The following is a 13,292-nucleotide window of genomic DNA, read 5'->3' as shown; positions in this document are numbered from 1 at the left end:
CACAATGGAATACTATGCAGTGGAAAGAAAGAAGGAAGTTCTACCTTTTGCAACAGCATGGATGGAACTAGAAAGTATTATGCTAAGTGAAATAAGCCAGTCAATGAAAGACAAATACCATATGATCTCACCTATAAGAGGAACCTAATGAACAAAATAAACTAATGAGAAAAACAGAACCAGAGGCATGGAAACAAGGAACAGATTGACAGTGACCAGAAGGGAGGGAGGAAGGAGGATAATGGTGGAAATAAAGGAAAAGGACTAGTCAAGGAACATGTATGAAGGACCCATGGACATGGACAAAATGGTGGGAAATAAATGTGGGAGGGGTGGTGGACTGGGTGGAGGAGGGAAAAGGGAAAAAAATTGGGACAACTGTAATAGAATAACAATAAAATGTTAAAAGTGAAAAACAGTTTATTTTAAAAAGAAGTGATGGGGAAAGTAGCTCTTCCAACTCCAATAAACAGAGGTGACTGTAATATACTAAAATACATGGTGACATAATCCCGTGACACAGCCATTGTTTTGAGTGTGAAAAGAGTAAAGAACTGAATTCTTTTTTTATGGGGGTTCAGGCCTCAGCCTAAACATACAAATCAATAAATGAAAAGGCAGAGATGGAGGAAGAGGAAAAGAAAGGGAGGAAAGATAATTTCCAGAGCAAAACAAAGTAATTGCAGTTTTATTGACCACTATTTACTAAGCTGAGTATTGAATGAGTCTCTTTTTGACAAAAACAGTAAGCAGTTATACTCCAGGGAAGACCTTGGGTCTTCTACAAAAGTACATATCATTGGTATCCTGTCAAAGAAGAAGAAGAGGCACCAAGCAGTCAAAGAATGTATAGAGTGGCAACTAGTGCCAGATGTCTTATTTAGTCGTCACAAAAGCCCTGTAAAGTAGGCATTACCTCCCTTATTTTATAAATGTGATAAAGGTAAAATGAACTGCCTTATATTTTACAGCTAGTCTGTGGCAAAGCTGGCATTTGAAATTAGGTTTGTCTGAATACAAAGTCCATCAATTCCAATTAAATGGCCATTGCTAAATTTCCATCTCATTTTGAATGGTTAAGACATAGCATCAACCCACATCTACATGTACTGTATATATTATAGAAATGCCACAGTAGGAATAATAATCCTTTACAGATGTGTAATTTTTAGAAATGTTAAAGTATCTAATGACACCTCAAGGAAAATAGACTGAAATAATTCATCTTGGCCAGTGGTTCTCATAGTTTCCAGATGAGTAGCATTGCATCAGCATTAGTATCACCAGGGAACTTGTTATAAATGCAAATTCTCAGGTTCCACCCAGACCTACTGAATCAGAAAGTGTGGGGGTGAGCCCTAACAATCTGTGTTTTCATAAGTTCCCCAGGTGATTCTGATATAAAATAAAGTTTGAAACCTACTGCTATAAATTAATTTTTTCTGGAATACCTTATTCTCAGAGCCATTTAATTACAACACATCCTCTACATCTTTACAGCCATGAAACATTCTTTATAACTTTTAGTATTCTTGGAGTATATGGCTTTAGGAGGACACAAAAAGAAAGATGTCTTGTTAGGTTGTTAGGAGGGTTTTTTATTTTTTATTTTTTTGGCCTAAGTCAGTTGAAGATAACATAATTATTCACTTCTAAGCCTAATAGGAATTTTACCAAGGCCTACCTACTTGCTTACTTGTAGATCATTAATTGAAGCTACATTGAAATTTTAACACCAAGCCCTTTGATTCCAACAATAACTATATGAAAATATGATAACAATTCAACGACTGGTTTATATAGCAAAATTTTCAACGTGATATATTCTACAGTATGTGACCCAATTTCTTTAACAGATCAATGATAAGAAAAATACAAAGAGAAATGGGGGATTTATAGAGACATATGAAACATTATCAACTACATGTAGTGTGCAGATTCTGTTTGTACCCTAATTTCAATAAAGCACACATAAAAAGATTTATGACATACTGCCTGATTATTTGATGATATTGTTGGTTTATTTTCAAAGGTGTAATAGATGTATTATAAGTAAGATAAAATAATCCCCTATCAAACCTAAACAAATCACTAAAGAAAACTAGGAAACCAAAGAGAGCAAGATAAAGTGAAGAAGGAACAGAGAACTATAGAAACAACTAAAATATAATTAATAAAATAACAATAAGCACATACCTATCAATAATTACTTTAAATGTAAGTGAACTAAATGTTCCAATCAATAGACATAAGGTGGCAGAATAGATAATAAAAAAAAAAAACAAGACCCATCTATATGCTGCCTACAAGAGACTCACTTTAGATTGAAAGACACACAAAGAATGAAAGAGAAGGATTGAACAAAGGTATTGCATGCAAAAGAAATGGAAAGAAAGGGTAGCAATACACTTATTAGACAAAATAAACTTTAAAACAAATAATATACAAGAGATGAAGAAGGACATTACATAATGATAAAAGGATCAATTCAAGAAGAAATATAACAACTTTACTTATCTATAGACCCAATATAGAAGTACAGAAGATAGAAGCAAATATTAATGGACATAAAGGCAAAAATTAACAGTAATATAAAAAAAGTTGGGGACTTTAATATCCCACTGATCTCAATAGATTATTCAAACAGAAGATTAATAAAGAAATAATAATTTTAAATGTCACATTAAATTAGATGTACCTAATAGATATTAGTAGAACATTTTATCTCAAAACTGCAGAATATGCATGGAATATTTTCTAAGATAGACCACATATTAGGTCATAAAACAAACCTCAGTAAACTGAAGAAGATTGAAATTATATCAAGCATATTTTCTGGTCATAATGGTATGAAATTAGAAATCAAGTACGGGAAGAAAACTGGGAAAAAACACAAATATATGGAGATTAAACAGCATGCTACTAAACAAAAAATGGGTCAAAGAGGAAACCAAACAGAAAATAAAAAACTACTTTGAGCCAAACAGAAATTAAAATAAAACATAAAATTTATAGTATGCGACAAAAGCAATTTCAAGAGGGAAGTTCATAGCTATCCAAGTCTACCTCAAGAAACAGAAAAAAATCTCATTCCAGCCAAGATGGAGGCTTAGACAGACACGCTCGGTCTCCCTCTACAACTAGAGAGGAAAACTACATAGAAGCGCAACTTATGAAGTTATAAACCAGCGGCGCTCATCGGGCAGGTAAGAGGAGCGAAGGTGGGCGGTGCTGTTTGTGGTAGCACCAGGGACAGCGGCAGGGAGAGCAGTCCTGGCTGCAGTCCAGCCACAGCAGCTCTGGACCCCAACGCTGGGAAAAGCAGCCACCGCATTGCCTCGGACAGTGAGGCCCAGAGGGCGGGAGGATGGACCCAAGTCTCCCAGCGGAGAATAACGGCAGGAATCCATCTTGGATCCCCGCCCCCATGCAAAGCGCCACAGTGCCACGAAATAGGTTGCAGATCGCCACCAGTCGCTGGGCAGTGATGACAGAGCGCCACAGCATGGCAAAAAATGTTGCTGGACCACTGCTGGTTGCTGGGTAGTGACCACAAAGCGCCACAGCGCTGCAAAATAGGTTGCGGATCGCCACCAGTCACTGGGTGGTGACCACAAAGGGCCACAGCACGGCGAAAAAGGTTGTGGATTGCTGCCGGTCGCTGGGTTGTGATGAGTACACAGGCACTGCCCCCTATAGCCGGCCCAAGAAATCAAAACGCATCTGTCAAAATGAGGCAGACAACTATAGAAATCCTGGTGGTGCAGCTCACCAGGCAACAGATGGAGAACCTGACAGATGAACAAATAAGAAACCTGTCAGAGGCTCAGTTCAGGGCCATTGTTATCAGGTGGCTTACAGAATTAACAAAAGATTTGGAAAAAGATAAGAAAGGATTGAAAAACACTCATACTGAAAAGAACAAAACCACATAAGAGACAGATGGTGAGGAAATAAAATCCAGAGTTCAAATCAACAAACTGGAACATAGAGAAGGAACAAACCGTCAACCAGTGCGGAGAGAAAAAACAGGAAGCAAGGAAAATGAGGAGAGGATCAGAAACTTCTGGGACAGCTATAAGAGATTGAACATAAGAATAATAGGATTGCCAGAGGGCAAAGAAGAAGAACTAGAAATTGAAAAATTAAGTAAAAATATAATAAAGCAGAACTTCCCAAACTTGGGGAAGGAAATAGACTTACAGGTCCAGGAAGCACAGAGAGTTCCAGAAAAACTGGACCCAGGGAGAACCACTCCAAGACACATTATAATCAAAATGTCAAAAGTTAAAGATAAACAGAGAATCTTAAAAGCAGCAAGAGGGAAGAAAAGAATCATGTACAAAGGGGTCCCAATTAGACTACCAGCTGACTTCTCAAGGGAGACCCTGCAGGCAAGAAGGGACTGGCAAGAAATATTCAAAGTAATGAAAATCCAAAACCTACAACCATGAATACTCTATCCAGCGAAATTGTCATTCAGAATAGAAGGGCAGAGAAAATGCTTCCAGGACAAAATAAAACTGAAAGAATTCATAGATCCAAACCACTATTATATGAGATGTTAAAGGGACTGGTTGAGAAAAAGGAGAATCAAAACAATGAACACTAAAATGAAAACTCCAACACAAGAACCAACAACAGAAGCTAGGGAATTGAAACAAAGACAAACTAAATAGGCAACGAGAATGGAAAAAGAACTATAGGTATGGGGAGCATATTGGGGGGAGGTCAGCAGGGAGGGGTAAGGGAGGGAGATGGTACAGGAATTAAGAAGCATAGTAGGAGGGAGTAGAGTAGACAGGAAGAGGATGAGAAGAACTATATGCACAACCAATGGACATGGACTAAAAGGGAGGGACAACTGGAGGGAGGGGGGTCACCAGGTGGAGGGGAGCAGAGGGAAGAAAAATTGGGACAACTGTAACAGTATATTCAATAAAACTTATTAAAAAAAAGAAAAAATCTCATATAAACAATGAAACTCCATACACAAAGGAACTAAAAAATAAAAACCAAGCAAAACCCTAAGTAAGTAGAAGGAAGGCAATAATAAATATTAGACCAGAAATAAACAATATAGAGACAAAACAATAAAAATCAATATAACTAAGACTTAGTTCTTTGAAAAGATTAATAAAATCGACAAAACTCTAGGAGGACTCATCAAGAAAAAAAAAGAAAAATAGCACAGATAAAATCAGAAATGAAAGATGAGATATTACAAAGGATCATTAAGTAATTTCACGAATTATATGTCCGAAAATTGGACAGCTTAGAGGGAATGAATAAATTTCTACAAACAAATAACCTTCCAAGGCTGAACCAGGAAATGAAATGGAAGCAGTAATTTAAAAACTCCCAACAAACAAAATCCCAGGAGCAAATAGCCTCATAGGTGAATTCTACCAGATATCTACGGGAGAATTAAGACCTATTCTTCTCATACTATTCCAAAACTTCCAGACTGACTTTATGAAGCCACCATTACCCTGATACCAAAACCAAATAAAGACATTACCAGAAAATTACAGGCCAATATTTCTGATAAACATAGATGCAAAAATTCCTAACAAATAACTAGCAAGCTGAATTCAGCAGTATATTATAAAGATTACATACTGTGACCAAATGAAACATATCAGAAGTGCAGGGATGGTTCAATATTCACAAAACAATGTGACACATCAACAAAACAAAAAATGAAAATGATATGATCATCTCAATAGATGCAGGAAAAGTATTTGAAAAAATTCAACATCCATTTAGAATGAAAATTGTCAGAAAAAAATGGATACATAGGGAACTTACCGCAACATGATAAAGGCTATATATGAGAAGCTCACAGCTTATAATGTATTCAATGGTGAAAAGCTGAAAGCATTTCCTCTAAGACTAGGGACAAGTATGCTCACTGTCACCACAATTATTCAACGTAGCATTGGAAAGTCCTAGCCACAGCATTCAGATAAGAAAAAAAAATAAAAGTCACTCAAATTGGAAAGGTAAAACTGTCACTATTTGTGAGTTACATGATATTATACATAGAAAACCCTCAAGATTCCACCAAAATAATATTATAAATAAATTCAGCAAAGTAGTAGGATAAAAAATTAATGTACAGAAATCCACTGAGCTCTTTTAAAAAGTATATTTTATTGGTTATGCTATTACAGTTGTCCCAATTTTTCCCCTTTGCCCCCCTCTGCCTGGTACCTCCCTTCCCTCCAGCAATATCCCCCCTCCCTTAGTTCATGTCTATGGGTCATGCACGTGGGTTCTTTGGCTTCTCCACTTACTTTACTATTCTTAACGTCTCCCTGTCTATTTTCTACCTACAAGTTATGCTTCTTGATCCCTGCACCTTTTCCTCCATTCTCCCCCTTTCCCCTCCCCACTGATAACCCTCCATATGATCTCCATATCTATGGTTTTGTTCCTGTTCGAGTTGTTCATTTAGTTTGTTTTTGTTTCTTTAGATTCTTTTGTTGATAGTTGTTTGTTGTCATTTTACTGCTTCATAGTTTTGATCTTTTTTCTTAAATGTGTCTTTTTAACATTTCATATAATAAGGGCTTGGTGATGATGAAGTCCTCTAGCTTCAAGAAAGTACATTACAGTCCTTGCACAGCCATGACCATAGCTGTAGGAAAAAAATAAAGCTCATTAACAGGTCCTTTTCCTTCTTCACCCTGTCTCAGAGCATACTACTTTCTCGTAAAATATAGGTAATTTCTTTAGTTGCCTAATAATCCACCTACTCATTGGGTCCACTCTGCACCTAGCATGAAGCCTGGCACCTAGTAGGTATGAATCAATGTTTATTCATTTAAATTAAAATGAATGACAAATTATTCTCTGACTTTCAATAATGTGAATGGAAGGTAGATGATGAGGACTTAAGCACAGTGCTTTTCAGGATATTGGGGTGACTATGTTATGCCATGTAAATTCATGTTAGTATTTTTATTTCTCAGGTCCTAGGTTTCTTCTGTAGCTTCTACTGTCCCCTGATTTGTTCCTTTTCTTCATGTAAATCTTTTATTTCTTAAAAGCTTTTATTTATTTTTAGAAAGAGGGGAAGGGAGGAAGAGAGGGAGAGAAACACCAATGTGTGGTTGCCTCTCATGTGACCTGGTCCACAACCCAGGCATGTGCCCTGACTGGGAATCGAACTGGCAACCTTTTGATTCGCAGGCCGGTGCTCAATCCACTGAGCCACACCAGCCAGGGCTCTTCATGTAAATCTTATAGAGTTATTAAATCTTATAGTTATTCTGCTCACCTCTTTTGCCCTACGTTGTTGCCGTACTCATACTATTTTGGAGTTCTTATGTATGTATGTATGTCTTGCCCTTTGCCATTTCTTTTGCTGCCCAAGACAAGTAACCAGGCCCTATGTACTTTAAAATAATAGTGGATAATAAAATCAGCAAAGGTAAAGTATTTACAATTCATCAGAGTACTTATAGCTAGGGTGTGTATGATATCCTTCATGGGTTCCAAATGAAGAAAAAACTGGGGTTTCTGCCTTTTTTAAAATTTTGAGATGTCTTATTGATGTTTCTCCCATTGACATCCATCTTCACAATAAACAAGCAAATATTTTCTAACCAAAAACCTCTCTCCCATCTTAACATGCACTTCTGACAGAATAATTTTTGCCTGCTTATCTCAGGTAAGCTATATTTTTCACAGAACTAATCTATATAATAAAGACCATATATGACAAACCCACAGCCAACATCACACACAACAGAAAAAAAAAAAAAACCTAAAAGCTTTTCCCTTAATATCAGGAACAAGACAGTGATGTTCACTTTTACCACTCTCATTCAACATCATACTGGATGTCTTGTCATAACGATCAGACAAAAAGAAAGAAAAGGCATCCAAATTGGAAAGGAAGACATTAAATTGTCATTATTTTCAGATGACATAATACTGTATATAGAAAACCATAAAGATTCCACACAAAAAACCTACTGTAAGTGATAAGTTCAGTAAAGTAACAGATTACAAAATCAACATCCAGAAATTAGTTGCTTTTTATATGCCAAAAATGAAATATCAGAAATGGAAACTAAGAAAACAATTCCATTTAGAATTGCACCAAAATATATATATTCCTAGGAATACATTTAACCAAGGATATAAAAGACCTGTACTTAGAAAATTATAAAACACTGAAGAAAAAGATTGAATAAGGTATAAGTGGAATCACATACTATGTTCATGGATAGGAAAAATTAACATCATTAAAATGTCCATAGTACCCAAAGAAATCTACAGATTCAATACATTTCCTATCAAGATAACCAATGGCATATTTCACAGAAGTAGAAAAAATATTCAAATGTAAAAAGAAACTCTTATATTTTGCAACAACATGGATGGACCTGGAGAAAATTATGCTAAACGAATTAAGCCAGTCAGTGAAAGAATAAGACCACATGTTCTCACTTACAAGTGGAATCTAATGAACACAATAAACAAATGAACAAAATAATAACAAAAGCTTAGATACATAAAACAGACTGATAGCTGCCAGAAAGGAGCGGGGGACAAGATGGAAGATTGTGAAGGGATTAACCAAAGAACACTTATGCACAATCCATGGACACAGAAAAACAATATGGGGATTGACTTAGGAAGGGGAGAGGGTGAGTTTAGGTGGAGGTGGGGAAAGGGAGAAAAAGCAGGAACAACTGTAACAGCATAAAAATTAAAATTAAAATTAAAAAATATATATTTGCTAGTAAAAGCAAAAACAAAATTAGAATGAAACAGGTGGTATTACAACTGATGTCACAGAAACAAAAAGGATTTTAAGATACTAACATGAAAATTATGTGCCAATAAATTGTATAACTGAAAATAAGTAGATTAATTTCTCAAAACACAAAAGCAATACTGAGTCATGATGAAATAGAAAATATTAACAAAGGACTTCAGTGACATGGCAGAATATAAAGGCCCCCACACAAAAATCTTAATTAGCAACTATCCACAAACAAGAATGACTTTGTTAACATCCCAGAACAAAGGATCAGACTGAGGAGTCCCTTCACACACACACATACTGCATTGTGAGAGTAAAAGGAGCAGTTTTAATTTAACCATGTCACCCTTTATCCAGGTCAGCACAGCACCACACAGAGAAGGATTCCCTAGGGTTGCAGTTTCAGCAGTTGGGAAAGGAGATTCCAAGGTGCACATCCAGCATCCCCTTTATATCAGAGCACTCTCTGGGGAGGGGTCAAAATCTGTCTCACTTCACAGGGAACAATAAAGGAATTAGCAGGGCTACATCATTTAGGATAAATGAGGAGTCAAGAAGGGAACAGGGCTCACAGTAAGCATTGTGTGGATAGTGATGGCCTTGCTTACACAGAAAGCCCAACCAGTGGCTTTCTCCACACACATAGTCATAGCAATAGTCTCATCTAACCAGGGAACAGGATGAACAGTTCTTCCTGAGTGGAGTCCCCAGTTAATAGTCCATCTAATTGTAAAGCACAGTAAGCTAACCCACCCAACAGTAGAGCTCAACTTGTGGCCCTGCCCAACCATGGAGGAGAGACTAAAACTGCCAAAAAGGAGTCAAGCCAGTGACTTCATCCATCTGCAACAAGGTCAACATTATCTTCATACAAACATCAGAAAACAACACTACAAAATAAAAACAAAATTATACACTACTATTCTTGATGAACAGAGATGCACATTCCTTACCAAAATATTAACAAAGTGAATTTAATAAAACATTAAAAGGATTACATGGAATTTATTCCTGGAACATAAGGATGGTTCAGCATAAACAAATCAAGAAATGTACTACACCATATTAACAACATAAAGATAAAAATCACATGATAATCTTAACAGATGCAGAAAAAAGCATTTAAAAAATTCAACATCCTTTCATGCTAAAAACTCTCAACAATTTAAATATAGATGGAATGTATTGGGTTGGCTCAAAAGTCTAGTTTTTTCCATAAAACAAAAGACACATTTTTCATTTTCACCAATAATTTTATTGATTTGGATATTTGTAATATGCTGACTATCTTCTTCTATTGGCTTCTAGTGGGTATAGGCTAGTGGGTAGAGGCTAGGGGTGCACCTTCCAATGCATAAGACAGCCCCAAAGCAAAGAATTATTTGTACAAAATATCAGTAGTACCAAGAACCTTCTCAAACCACTTTTGACACATTCTATCAGTCACAGCACCTTCTCCATACACTATACAAATCTTTCTTTCTGTTTCAGCTGTGTTTTTACCTTTCTTGAAATAATAAAGCATAATATGCCAAAATTTTTGTGTACTTTTTTCCATTTTCAATATTAAAATGGCTGCACAAAAATTCACTTGTTTTGGTAAGTTTTTAAATAAAATGCATGCCGATATGACAGCTGTCACAATACAACCTAACAAAATTGTTTCAAATGAAGTTAAAGACAACTAAGTCCTACTAGAGCCATCATACAGAAAAAACTAAGTGAACTTTTTGGCCAACCCAATATCTCAAAATAATAAAATAAATTTATGACAACCCAACAGTTAACATTATTCTCACAGATAAAAAGCTAAAAGCTTTTACTTAAGATTAAGAAAAAGACAAAGATTCTCACTTTTGTCACTTTTATTCAAGAGTTTTAAAAGTTTTAGCAGAATGATAGACAAGAAAAAAGTCAGTCAAATAATAAAAAAAGCAAAATTACCTTCATTTACAAATTATATAATATATAAAACATCTTAATAATCAAACAAAAAACTGTTGGAATGAATCAATAATTGCAGTACACTTATACAACATAAAACTAGCATATATAAATCAGTTTTGGTTTTATACAAAAACAAGATATCAGAATAAAAAATTAAGAAAACATCACATTTAATTTAGCACCAAAAACCCAACACAAGAATATATTTAACAAAATAAGGAAGAACTATACACTGAAAATAAGTAGCATTAATGAAAGAAATTAAGGACACAAATAAATGGGTAGATATTCCATGTTTATGGATTGGTAGAATTAATAATATTAAAATGTCCATACTACCCAAAGGAATATACAGATTCAATGGAATCCTTATGAAAATCCCCATGATATTTTTCACAGAAATAAAAAAACTGAAACTTGTATGAAAACACAAAATACCCCCCAAAGCTAAATCAATATTGAGCAAAAAGAACAAAGCTGGAGGCAACATACATCCTAATTTCAAACTATATTTTAAAGTGACAGTAAACAAAAAAGTATGGCATTGGCATAAGAACAAAGCACAATGATCCATGTGATAGAATAGACAGCCCCCAAATAAAACCCTGATATATGTTCAATTGATTTTCAACAAAGGCACCAAGAACACACAGTAGAGAAAAGATCATCTCTTTAATAAATAACGTTGGGAAAACTAAATATCCATGGGCAAAACAATGAGTCTGGACCCCTACTAAGTTAAACAAAATTCAATTAAATATAGATTAAAGTATTGAATTTAAGACCCCCAAACCATAAAACTCTTAGAATGAAAATAGAAAAAAGTTTCTTAATATTTGTTTTCTTTTCTTGTTTATATTACTACAGTTCCCACTTTTTCTCCCTTTTCCCAACTCCACCCAGCCCCACTATCTCCCTTCCCTCAGTCAATCCCCATATGGTTGTCTGTGTCCAGGGGTTATGTATAAAAATTCTTTGGTTAATCCCTTCACCATCATTCATCCAGACCCCCTCCCCCACCAGCAATAGTCAGTCTTGACATTAGTATTGGCAATAATTTTTTGGATTTGACCCAAAAGCAAAGACAACAAAAACAAAAATAAACATGTGACACTACATCAAACTGAAAACAAAAACAAAAAATCTCTTCTTCCCAACAAGGGAGACCATCAACAAAATGAAAGGCAACCTATAAAAGGGGAGTAGACTTAGCTGGGCAGCTCAGTCTACTCTCTCTCTCTCCCTTCTTTCTATAAAAATAAACAAATAATAAAAATATTTAAAAGGGGGGTAAAGAACATCAGGACTTCTGGTCAAGATGGAGGTATAGATAAACACAGCTTGCCTCCTCTCGCAACCATATCAAAATAACAACTAAACTACAGACAAAAGATCACTCAGAACCATCAGAAATCAAATTGAGTGGAAATTTGACAACTACAGAATTTTAAAACCCTCATCAATCCAGAAGGGTAGGAGGCGTGGAGATGAAGAGATGCAGAATGGGCAGGTTCCACACCCATGTGTGGTGGATAAAAATTTGGGAAGGATATCTTGGGAGTGAGATATCCCAGCCTCACATCAGGCCCCCCAGCCCAGGGTACCAGTGCCAGGAAGAGAAACCTCCATCACTTCTGTCTGTAAAAACCAGTGGGATTGTGTTACCAAGCAAACTGGACCTCAGCCACCTGGCGACTTTACATGAGACCCAACAATTAGTTTTGAAGGAAACATGTTTCTATTAACAGGGTTCCAATCGTGGGAGGGCTGAGATCACTGCTGCTCAGAGACCTACTCTCCCACAAGATTCAGCACATAATCCAAAACGATGCTCCCAAATTCCCCATATCCTTATCTGTCCATTAGCCAGTCATGCAAATAGATCTCCATCCTCTTTGGAATGTGCACTTGTGGGTTTCAGAGTCGCCAACCTCCCGCAGCACCTTTCTCCTTCAAGACCTGGGGTACATTTTTCTCAGCATCCATGTAGTGGTTCAGAAAATATGTCCACGTTACACTGGATCATGGTGGAGTCCAGGGAGGCACACTTTCCAAGAGAGTGACTTCTCCATACGTCCTTCAGAGAAGCAGAAGCCTGCAACTCAGCATTCATGGTCACAGGTCAGCTCCAAGCATCTCTCACGAGTTTGGATGGCTAGGAAAGTCCCCACAAAACCATCAGCTCTGCTGCTGTCTTCTCCAGGCAGACCTCTCTCACTGCAAACCTCATAAATCTCTCCATTCCTAACCTTCATCCCAGAACTTTCTGCTACCTCATATTTGGCCCCAACTATGGTACATTAGTGTCCACCACTTTTGTCAGTTCCCCAGTGTCTCTAACCCTCTTTCAGCTGCCATCCTTAGTCAGGGCAACAGTTCCTAGTTACACAGGGGCATGTGAGGTGGGCATCTGCCCCATATCTCACGCAGACACTGTATGAGCTCCACCCCACCCCAGCTATTTCAGGAGTCACTGCATATTCTAAGTCACATTTACAATTCACCCTGGGTGGTAGCCCTCTTCCCTTCAGGAAGTCACAGCTATTAACTTTTCTTTTGTTAG

The sequence above is a fragment of the Furipterus horrens genome, unplaced genomic scaffold (assembly GCF_987537825.1).
Source record: "Furipterus horrens unplaced genomic scaffold, mFurHor1.1.pri manual_scaffold_17, whole genome shotgun sequence".
Taxonomy (NCBI): Eukaryota; Metazoa; Chordata; class Mammalia; order Chiroptera; family Furipteridae; genus Furipterus; species Furipterus horrens.
This window is presented reverse-complemented; position numbering follows the sequence as displayed.